Below are 12,427 nucleotides of genomic sequence, written 5' to 3' on the forward strand. Positions count from 1 at the left end.
TATACTGGCTAATGCATATTTAAAGACAGTTGAACGATGTAATAAAGCACTTCATTATTGTTTCCCAGTCATTGCTTAGAAATGACTTGCTTTCTGGATACTTCACTTGAATGCATGTTTCTCCCTTCAATCTTCACAATATAAGATCACAGCACATCGTCCTCTCTAACTCTGTGCCTTTGCCACCTCTCCTCTTTCCCCGACCATACTCGCGCGACCTATTCTTTACTTCTTTCCATCTTTTTGCCCTTTCCCGTCTCTTTCTTTCCTCTCTGCTTCTTTTCTTTTCTTTCTCTCTTTGCTACCTCTTTTTCCTTCTTTCTTTCTTTTCTATTCTTCTCGCTCCCTGCCCCTTTCAAAATGTTTTCACAAAACTCATGTGGTACAATAAAGCAGACTACTTGTACCAAAATGTTTGTTTCATATGTAGATTATTAATTAGCGGTGCTCGAAGTTTTAATTTAGAGGATTACTCTCTCAGGTTCAAGAGGTCAAGAAGTTGCTAAGCAATGGACAGATCCGAAATTCTTTAATGCAGTACAGACGCCCAACTTAAGAAAACAATGGGTCAGATGATGTGTAGATGTGGCCTAATGGCAAGAGGGGCCAACACCGGAACTGAGGAACCAGGTTCCAGTTGCGTCCTCGGCTCAATACCGTGTGATTCTTGGTAAACCACTTACCCTCCCCGCACCTGACCTTGAGTACTTTAATTTGGGGCTCATATAAAAATCTCTAATACCATTAGGCCAAGTTATATCAAACTGCATAAAATATATGTAAGTAAAACGCTAAGGATAGTTCAAAGAGAATCACGCACACACTTTGTATTGGTCTGTTTTGTTGTCACTTTCTCTAATCGTAAGCACTCACTCGTTAGCTATCACAGGCTTCCGGTGATCACGTGCTGATCCTTTGGGACTCGTCCGCTTTCAGGAGTGTCCCTTGCACATTTGTGAAAGAACAGAGGCCAGGCCGTTCTGAACTGGACACAGGCCTTAGGTCTGCTGGCAGATTCTAAGTAGAAGAGCGGAATAGGGCTCAGTATTGCCTCTCTGAAGCTCCCACTCTGTATAAGGGCAGTGGCGGCTGGTGAGGTTTGTGAGTGGTGGGCAGGGCTAGGTCCGAGTGGTGTGGGAGGAAGGGCCGTGCGGCACGGTATTTTTTGGGAGCTTAGTCTCCATTTCGTGTGCAAATCTGATTTAACAAAAATTGGATAAAAGGCTGCATTTTTCAGCTCAACTTTTTAAAATAAAAGGAACAAAAAAGAATAAATTTCATAGTCCTGGCTTGTTAGGCAAGCCGGATTTCCTTCTTTACAGATGTGTGCAGCTGTGAGGTGGTTTTGGGGTGCCTTTCTCCCTCACACATTGCCGACTACTTTTTAATGAGTATTTTTTCAGTCTGCTCAAAGTTCGAGTATACCGTGTTTTTCTTCCTGTCAATCACAGTTCTTTTTTTATAAAGATAATGCTGCAGGCTCAACGCATTGCTTATTTGAATATGGATCTCAACAGAAAGCCATGCGAGAGGAACTATAATTGTACAGTTAATTTTATAGTGAATAACAATAAACCAATCATTTGCAAATGCTAACGTGTGCAGCAGAAGTAGCCTTTGTAAGTTTGAGCACAACACCAGCAAGAGTTGATTGAGAGACTTTACATGCCTCTGGCAGTTGTCACCTAGTTAACTGAATACAGCAGAAAAAAACGATGCTGTAACATCCCTACTCTGCCTGGAGCTTAACCAACATGTATCCAGGTGGCTGGCATAGATGCCAGGAAGATTCAACCCAATCTACTTCGTTGTGCTTCAGCAATCTCTAAGAACAAAACTACAAACCCAGAATGCAACTTTGCCGTTGACTACAAAAGTGCAACTAGCTGAAGGTGTCTCACAATCCTTTCTGAAATGTATCTCATTACTGTAGTAAAGTGTCATTTAAAAGTGTCACTCTTAAACATCTGAATGTCACACGCAAACAGCAAATGCACTCCAAACATGGACATGTCACAAGCAGTATGGGAACTTGGCAGCTATGATGACATACAGTTACAAAACCACATCCCACACCACCCATCTACGGCGAAAAAAGGCCCTGTAACCGAGCGTGTGCCAGCACTGACACAACGTTATTTAACAGGTTTGTCTACACTGAAATTCAGTCCTTTAGTCCCATTGCACTGAACATCATATTCAGACATTCAAGACCCAGGATAACAATGACATTCCCTCGCCTTAAAAAACAATACAGGCATTTAACAAACACAAACAAGCCATTACCCAACACTCGTTGTTGTTTGCTTTGGTGTTTTTTTCATTTGCCTCGACGTGTCTGGTTGAAATCCTCCATGCCATGGGTGATTGGTTCTGAACTGTTTTTTTCTGTTTTCATTTACTTTTAAAATGATCTGGTGTTGAGACTTCTAGTATACTAAGGTGGCTTATGATTATGAGTGCGGAGGTTCTGTTAGGGGGGATGCATGCATATGTGCATATTTATAGTTTAAAAAGTGTAATGTGTGGACTAGGTGAATCATGATAGACTGCAGCACAACTATGCTCTCTGTGCCCCAATTTAATCTATATATTTAATCGATATACCCCAGCTTGGCACGTGGAAACTAGTGGATGAACATCACTATAGTAATTTTATATTAATTTTATAGTAATTTTAAACACTTAGGCGCCAGCTAGCAGGGACCAACACCTTGTAACAGCTGAGTGTGTGAGTGCACAGGGTTCTTCAGCCTCGTGTGAAATAATGCATTATATACATGCATATTCTGGCCATTGCTGTGTTTGAATTGCAGTAATTTCCAATTGGATTTGCCATATATAGAACACCTCCTACTCCTGGGGACATTGAAAGATTATTATAGGCAGTGACGCATGATCATTTTGAAATTGGACATAAACAAAGTAGAGCGTAGTGGGTGAAAGGTAGGTGTGTGCATGTTGAAACCCAGGGGCAATTTTTCACAATAATTGCACTGCACGTTCCGCTGGATAAACTGGCCCCCAGAGTTTCTCCTTCGGCGCGTATAAAAACACATTTATTTTACTTTCCAACAAATGCAACTTCAAACGCATTTTTAAAAGCAAACATAATAAAGTGATGTTGCGCTCATATAATCCCAATTTACTCGTTAACAGCTTGTGTACTTATTAGCACTGATAATTGCAACTCTGAACTTGTTAAAGCACTAGAAGAGATGTTTTTAAAATAGTACAGAATTTCAACAGAAAATGCACTGTCCTTTTGAAGAATGCACTTTCCCATAATACAGTATGACATTGCTTATGGGGTCCTCATCATTTCCAATGCCTCTGCCCTCTGCCTGTACGCATAGTAATAAATCATGCCCGATGCCAGGGGTTATGCACGGACGGACATATGTTGGTGAGCGGGGCAGACTGTGCACACATAGTGCAAAGTATGTTAAGTGGCTTCTGAGTCACATTATATATTCATAGTTCACTCCTGAGGCAAAAAGCCCCCCCCCCAGGCCTGCTGGTGCAGTACACCCCCCCACGTGCAATGGGCCCAATTACAACTAAGCAAATGAGCCTGGGCCCGGCAGCTGTTAATTTCTTTTTACAGTCCTTACGGGGTGAACTTCCGAATGCTGGCCTGACTCCTTTACAAATGTCAATGCAGCACTGCAGTAAATCATGGATCTGTCGGAATAGACACATGGCATGCACTGTTAGTAAAGTAGCGTCACGTACTCACAAAAGGTACTTATCTCAGCTGCGGAGCAGCAAAGGAAGAGGAAGTTCTATGTTTCATAAGTATTTTGTAGTCTGTTCTGGACGATTATTGGTGGATTATTAAGGGGCGTGGTTCAATGCCTCATATTGTAGTGTGTTTCCTGTTTCTACTATATTTTTTTTGGCTGCTGTGTTTTGGAGTAGTAAACATTGAGAAGCATAATCCTCGTCTCCGTGTCCTTAATAGAATAAAAAATTCTTAACGCAAGCTAGAAAATTTTGTACTCTCCATTCCCTGATTGACGTGGAGGCTAAGCGCCACAGGGCTTGCATCAAAAACGCCCAGGGCTAACTTTACCTCTACGTCATCAGAGGGTGGAGACTGGGCCTTGATGCTAGGTCTTTGCTGAGCTGGTGACATCACAGCCCTCAGAGCTGTGTGATTGTCAGCCCGGCAAATAATTAGACTTTGGGCCTGCTTAGGGAGCAGTTAAAGTAAAGTGTCAGTTATGTGTCAGCATTGTTATCAAGCATACCACCTACAAAACTGGTGTCGGAGAGTTGGGCAGACAGTGCTCCCCGTCTTTAAAGTTACAAGAGGATTTAAAAAAAATGTAAAACATATTACATTGCAATGATTGCTTTCTTTTAACTGTGAATATAAAGTGGGCGGAGCCCAGACGCCCGAGCACAGAAACCGCCACTGGAGCATTCTTCACAGACCTCAAATTCACAGTACCACCCCTCTGGAAGATGAGCAGTAACACTCATAGGCGAAGGCACGTAAGCCTACTTCTGCATGTACTCGCCATAACATGGGCGCATTTGTGCAAGCGCAGTGCACATGCTGCGCTGACGGGTCATTTGCGGAAACAGAAGCTTAACTGATAAGTGACTGTCTGTATCGTGCACGTCAGCTACAGGCTGCAGTAAGGTTCTGCAGCACTGCACACGGCCGGGGTTCAGGAACGCACCTGTCAAGATAAATGGCTACATTTTCATTATCGTCATGGACAAAATACATAAATCGCACAGTTTTTAAAACTTGTGCACAGTGGGGATCAGGAAAGCCACTTGTGGGATCATTTTGAAAGAGAGCAGGTCAAAAAAACATAAATGCTGGTGTCGTCCTTTGGCAACCTCAGGCTCAAATTAAGTAGTGCTTTTCTCAATTATTCCTATGTTCCTGTCCAGGCCACCAAATTCTGAGGTTTTGTCATATAGTCTTCTTTCACCAAGGTACAAACATCCGGCAGCTTTAGGAGGGAGGGGGCGGGACACACACACACACACCGCACACACTCATTCTTTCACACACAGACACGCATGCACGCACGCACGCATGCACATCCATTAACAACACTCATACCATTCAAACAAGCGTGCATGCACCAAACATTCATTTTAAAAGATCGCACACAATCATTCTTTCACAAACACACGCACGCACGCACATTCATTAACAACACTCATAACACTCAAACATGCACGCGCGCACCAAACATTCAATTTAAAACATCACACACATACACACACACACACACACACACACACACTTACCTTCAGCCTCCAGGTCCCAGTCCCAGCCTCGTCACAGAGTGGGATGGGGTCAGTGAGACTGCTGACCCCACCCCACTCTGTGATGAAGTGTCACTGATTGACACTCGCCCTGGGCACTTCAGGGCTTAAACCTGAAGCGCCCAGGGAGAGTGTCAATTAGTGACACTTTCCTCGTCACCCAGGGGAGGGCCACGAGGCACCTTTGCTGAGCTGAGGAGGTCACGCCCATAGGAGCTGTGACCTCCTCAGCCCAGCAAAGTTCAGCTCAGGCAGCCAGGAGCGTGCGCAAATCGCGCATGTCTGCTCCTGGCTGCCTGAGCTGAACATGGGAGAGTCTGTCAGGCTGACCTTTGTTCAGCCTGACAGACACTCTTCATAAGGGGCATAATCCTCGCCTCCCTTTCCTTAATAGAACTGAAAATTATTGACACAGTAGCTAGAAAATGTTTTATTCTATGTCAGGACCGGAGGCTTCAGATTATGTTAGTTGAAAGCTAATCTACCACTGCAGGTGCTATGTCAACAATAGGCTTATGATAAAAGACCTTAAACATATTGCCAGAAGACCATTCTGCGGCAGTCATGATATCCTCTAAACGAGAACCAGCTCCAAAAGACTTGGATGCCATTCTGATTATGGGGAAAAGCTGGATAAGAAATAGTCCTAGTTGAAGTTTTAGTACGTCTAGCAATAGTGAAAGAGACTCCAGATGGTGTAAAAACTCTACCTGCGAAATCCAGGGCGTGGACATCAAACACACATCGACAGGAGATGAGGCACAAGAGTATAGTGAGTTAGGCTGATAACTGTTTATGAGAGAGATCTTCGTCACAAGGCCAGGGTCTTATAAAACGCAGAACAACATCTACGTCCCATAAAGTGGTATACCTAGACTGAGTGGGTTTGACCATTTTGATACCCAACAAAAGTTTACAAATCAGAGGGTGTTCACCCAGAGGTTTACCCTCTAAATGGGGGTGGACTGCAGAAATAGCAGATCTGAAATTATTAATGGTTCTGTTCGCTAAACCCTGAGTTGCTAAATCCAAAAGAACATTAACAATCATACTAATGTGGGCCCCCATGGGATCAACACCCCGTTCACTGCACCAACCCACCCATCGCATCCAGGAGGCTTCATAACGCTTATGGGTGGAAGGAGTCCAAGATTGGGATAAGAAGAACATAGCTTCTCTCGAAACTCCTGGCACTTGCCAACGTCTCTGGAAAGTCTCCATGCCATGAGTAACAAGTACCCCTGTATTATCAGCAGATGAGAAAGTTCCGACGGGTCCAGGAGCAAGGATAGGAATGATGGAATTACAACCGGCGGGGCACACAATAGTAACATCGCTACTGGAAACCATAATTGAGCTTTCCAGAGAGAGGTCACTAAAATGATCTCCGCTAATTGTCTCTTCACCTGGGAGAGAACTCTCTGAATCATGGAAAACAGAAGAAAAGCATAAAGGAGACCCAGGGACCAATCCTGGAGAAACACATTTGATCCCAATGCCAGGGGGTCTGGCCTCCAACTGTAAAACCTTGGAAGTTGAGCATTGAGCCGAGAGGTCTGTCAAGCACTCGCCCCACCGTCTCACCAGATTGTGAAAAACTGACCAACGTAGTTTCCAGTTGCTGCCATTCCTCAAAAAGCACAGATTCCAGTCTGCTACCACATTGGAGCGCCCTGGAATGTACTTTCCCGTCACCGATATCTGGTGATGGAGGCAAAAATGCCAAAATTCCTTGGCAATCTCCACCAGAATGTGAGATCTGGTACCGCCTAGGCGATTTATGTATCTCACCCCTGAAATTTTGTCCATACCTAACAGTATGCAACAACTGGCTTTGTGGGGAGATAGGGAGCGGATCACAAAGGCTCCCACCTGAACTTCCAAACAATTGATATGGAGACTCAACTCCTCTGGGGACCACTGACCCTTCTCCACCCAGCCGCATCGAGATCCCAATCCCCATTGACTGGCATCCAATTCTATTATCATCTCCGAGACGGATGCAAAAATAGCTTTGCCGTTCCACGCATCCATGTGATCCTGCCACCATGTTATTTCTGCCCTGGCTTCCTCCGTCAATAGAATCTGTTCTGAGTAAGCCAGCCCTTTGCAAAGATGAAGGATCTTTAGGCCTTAGAGGGCTCGGTAGTTAAGGGGACCCGGAAATATCGCCTGGATGGAGAGGCAAGAAGCCCTACCAGGCGAGCAAAGGTCCTCAATGATAGAGTCGGAGAGGCAAGGGTTCTCTGTAACTCTCTCTTGATTGAGGCTCGTTTCCCCAGAGGAAACTTTAGCTGCTCTCTGATAGAATCTACCTGGAAGCCTATGAATTCTATACATTGAGAGGGAGTTGTGAGAGATTTGTCGGAGTTGATCAGAAAACCTAGATCCTGCAGAATCTGAATAATCCAAGAAAGATGTAGTAGAACCAACTTGGTTTGGGCAATTACCAAAATGTCATCGAGACAGATGATGAGGTGAACGCCTCGTTCCAGAAGGAATTGTACTACTGGATGCAGAAGCTTGTTGAAACACCATGGGGCAGAAGACAGTCCGAAGGGAAGGACTTTGAACTCATACCATTAGTTTCTCCAACAAAATTGAAGGAACAACGATGCGGATCGAAAATCAACACCGTTAAATAAGCCTCTTTGAGATGTAATCGGACGAGCCAATCTCTTTCTTATAAAAGATCTCTTAATAGGTGTATAATCCTCCATTTTGAAATGGCAGTAAACTTTCTATGAATAGAACGTTTTTAGATTTAGTACTAGACGATAACCCAACCTTTCTTCTAGACCCAAAAAATTGTACTGACAAAATCCGTTGGATGGGGAAGCATCTTAACTATTGCCTGTTTGCGAAGAAGCGCAAAAATTTTGTTGTATATGAAATCGATCTCCGTTTGGGAAAAATGAAGAGGAAAAGGAGCTACTTCCTGTCTGGGAGGGGAATAAAACTCCAGTCTGTAACCTTGCACTGTCTGCAAAATCCAAGGATCTTGAGAAATGCGCTCACAAGCAGCTCGTGGCCCCTTCAGTGCCACAAGCTGAGGAGTCCCAATCCTCCATTTCTCATTCCTCTGACTCAGACCAAGCATTAGCGGAAACCACGAAACCTGCCAAATGCAACTGCAAGACCCACCATACCTCAACAGAAACAGTGGTTCAAAATAATTTATTCTTTGATCCTGAAGGCATAATACACCCAAGATCTACTGAGTGGTGGCATGTATGAGGGTTGCACACTATGTGCAAGAGAGATTGCATAAAAGTTTCGATAAAGACATGCGTAATATGTTACGCTCTGAATGACCTCGTCCCTCTTTACTCGGTAAGGTGGCTGATACCCCTGAATTGGACCCTAGTGTAGCCACGTTCCTCAAGAAGTTTACTAAAGTTCCTAAAAAGGGCCTGGATTGACCCAAGAGAGCTTTTCAGGATAAACGTCTCAACATTTCAGGCCCCATTACTAAGATCCTGGAGCTAGCAGTGCAGGCGAAAGAATCCAGTACGCCTTTGGACCCTGAAGCCTTTTTGGAATTGGCTCAGAGGGCTATATGTCTACTAGAAAATGCCAACTGCACCATGTCCACAGAACAACAGAAATCGTTCTTGATGCGCACAGACCCTAAATTAGCTGAACTGGCCCCTACAGAGCCAGGAACATTGGCAAATGGTCTACTGAAGTGGTTCCCAACCTGTGGTCCAGGGACTCTTTGGGGGTCCGCAAAGCCTCCTCAGTGGGTCTGCAACTGCAAGGTAAATTCAATAATATGAACAGATCATGGCCCCAACTTTCAGAAATGATTCTGTGGGGGTCCCTGGATTCCAAAAATGATTCAGTGGGGGCCACCAAGTTCCAGTATTGATAATGTGGGGGTCCACAGAAGTAAAAGGTTTGGGAACAACTGGTCTACTATTTGGAGACAAATTTGTAAAAGACTTAGGCAAATACATCTCCACCTTCTCAGCCCTTGACAAAGCTCAGCCGTCTATGAAGAGGATGTTCAGTGATAGCCTTTTTACTAGGGCCAGACGCTATTGAGGTCGAGCGCCAGGCCAAGGTTTTTATCAGGCCACATCAGGATATTCCCAGAGGGGTCGAAGCTCCTACCAAATTGCGTCTCCGTGGCTATTGAGACGCAATGTCCGTACTCATGGTCTTTGAGTACTGAGGTAGCCATTTGAGTTAATATTTCCCCTGAGGATAGAGATCCCATTGAGGCTTTCGGGACAAGGCCCACATCATCAGACTGATTCTGTCTATTCAGTATTTCAGAGGAGGGTCGCCCCATCAATTCTCTCTGTTGAAACCTTACTAGAGGTTGTTTTAATGGCTTTAAAGCTTTAATAGAGCCTGATCAACAGAGTCCTGTACATGATGACCCAGGGCCTGTCTCAATCTCTCCTCCATCTGATGTTCAAAAGGCACTTCGGCCTCGTCTTAATAATAGTCGTCCTCTTCTATGTAATACGCCATGCTTGAAAAGCCAGAAGATGTGAAGGAGTTAAAAAAGGGGTTGGGGGGGGGGGGAATTAGCCCCAGCAGGTCACCAAAGGAGAAACTCCTGATAGATAATGAGGCCCAAACTTGAATGTGGAGGAGGCACCTGCTCACAATTCCTCTAGGGCAAAGCCCTTGAACGTTTATGTGCCCCGTCAGACATTCTGGGAGATATGCACAATAGCCAGGCACATACGCAGCACTCAAGCCGATCTCCTACACTAATTCAAATCAAAGATCGTCCCACGCATGCAAGTGCATAAAAATAGAAATAAGACTCAGTCCCCCAGGCTTCCACAGGAGGCCAGACACCACGCGCACACCGCTCTCAGTTTCAGAGCGTTCTTCATCAGCACTCAGACAGCTGGATGGTGACGTGAACCGTCAACACCGATGCAGCCGATCCGAAAGTGGCACAAGGAGCGGTTGTGTTCGAGCACGACAGCGTGCATAAATAATGGAGGATTTCTCCTAGCAAGCACCGCTCTATCCCCGCTCCCTCTCCATGGGCCTGATACAAATAAACATATAAATTTAAACGTGTAGAAACGTAGTAGGTACTTATCTCTGGCTGCAAACAGCAAAGAAAAAGAAAGGGCTAAGGAGGCAGAGACATTTTTATGGAGAGCAGGCCTGGGATTGGTCAGGGATTGGGCAGGATATGGGCTACAAGGGTTGTTGGGAAATGTAGTTTTTTGTATACTTTAACTTTGATTGGCTGCTGTCATTTTCTCAGTAAAGAAAGAGAAAGCATAATCCGAAGCCTCAGGTCCTGACAAAGAATACTCACCTACACTACATATTTTCAATTATGTTTCTAATCAGCCATTCTCAAAGCCACACAATTACGCACCCCTCGCCCCCTCTCCCAGGCACTTTCATGAGCTCAACATGACACCAACACCAAAGCCATATAATTGGAAAGCACTGCCAGCTCAACTGCACTCCCTGGCACCAAAGAAACTGACATCTGAAGTTTTGAGATAAAGTTATTTTAAAAATACCACACGTTATGTGCACAACATCACATCTTACCCATGTACCTGACTGGCAATGCTAAATAGATGCAAAGGCCAGGTAATGGATAATCAACCACACAGCTCTATAATAGATGCAAAGGCCAGGTAATGGATAATCAACCACACAGCTCTATAAAAGACGGTGAAGTCCTGCAGCAGACCCATGTATTAACATAACACATAACAAAGATCTTTTGAAGGATCAAACTAATTTTACTTTGATGTCAATTAACACAGTTCACTACTAAATGAGACATTTAACAAATCGCTGCTAATCATACACAACAAAATAACCATACACACCCATCCAATGGAAATCTCAGATAAATATAAAAAGGGCCCAAAAGTAAGAAAGTATCATGGTGCCAAGCTAATGGCAAACAGTGACAAGGACTCTTGGGACTAAGGATAATGCTTATTTTCCTTGATTGGATGATTGAGGTTATTCCCTGTACTGTTTCCAGTCTCATTCACCCATAGGAGGCAAAACTGAAAGACTGTATATTCGCAGAAGCTCGAGCCACAGAATCAGACTCGTTAAACATGCAAAAACCAGGTCACTGCTCTGCCAGAGAAAAGAAATGCCGCAGAAAAAAGAAAGGCCACATTACAGCGGTGGTATCAGACTCAATTTACCAAAGTATCAACAAAGGAAAATCGATCCTAGTTCCTTCCACTCAGATGGAATTCTTAAGTTTTTTTCATAAATTCCGCCACTGCAGTACTCCACTTACCCCTGTCCAAGGTCAAAGCCATCAAATCATAGATTCTCTGGATTCTTCTGAGTTTTATCATTTCTGTCAGATCTCAGGCAAGAATAGTCAGTCTTCTGTCTTCCTCAATCCAGACCATTTTTCCAGGTACCCTCCATTATTGGCTCTCCAAAGACTAAAGGTTCACCACTTGTGCAAGGATCAGGCTTACTTCGACTCCATCAGTCTAGATCCAGAATCCCAGTTAGAACTCCAATGGTGGATATACAGTTTAGATGCCGGCAGAACCATCTTAGCTTCAGCCCCCAATCTTGTATTAGAATGTGATGCAAGTCGGACAGGTTAGGGCATCCGATGTGGTCCGATCTCGACTGGGGATACATGGTCTCACAAGGTGTCCAAATTGCATATAAATTGTTTAGAGATGCTTGCAGGCGTCTTTGCAACCAGAAGCCTAACAAAAAAACAGAGTACACTGCTCCATCCTTTTCCGTACCTATAACATTACTGCGGTTTAGTATGTCAATCATCTCTGTGGCACTAGATTCAAGCCTCTGGCAGAAAAGGCAAAGAGCTTTTATAAATTTTGCCTCCTCCACAAAATATCTGTTTGCGTAGAATATCTGCCAGGAGATATCAATACCATTGCTGACTGGCATTCTTGTTATCTTCATGACACAAGTGATTGGAGGCTTCATCCTTCTGTATTCAGGTCTTTTCTCAGCAAATGGGGACCTTTCCACTCAGATCTTTTCACGACCAGACTCAATTCTCTCCTCTACCTTTTCTTCTACTGGCACCCACACCCCATAGCTTTTCTTAAGAGCAACAGGGTTTTGGCTCAAGTCAAACCTCAACAAGCAACCTTAGTCGTCATAGTTCAGTTTTGGCAAT

At 44.2% G+C, this 12,427-nt stretch overlaps 1 protein-coding gene across 1 annotated transcript in view; it reads right to left on the reverse strand.

Annotated features, from left to right (window-relative positions):
• C8HXorf58 (chromosome 8 CXorf58 homolog) overlaps nucleotides 1-12,427 on the reverse strand; it is a 626,664-nt gene that overhangs the window by 584,585 nt on the left and 29,652 nt on the right. The window lies entirely within an intron of this gene.

Source organism: Pleurodeles waltl, chromosome 8 (genome assembly GCF_031143425.1).
Source record: "Pleurodeles waltl isolate 20211129_DDA chromosome 8, aPleWal1.hap1.20221129, whole genome shotgun sequence".
Classification (NCBI taxonomy): domain Eukaryota; kingdom Metazoa; phylum Chordata; class Amphibia; order Caudata; family Salamandridae; genus Pleurodeles; species Pleurodeles waltl.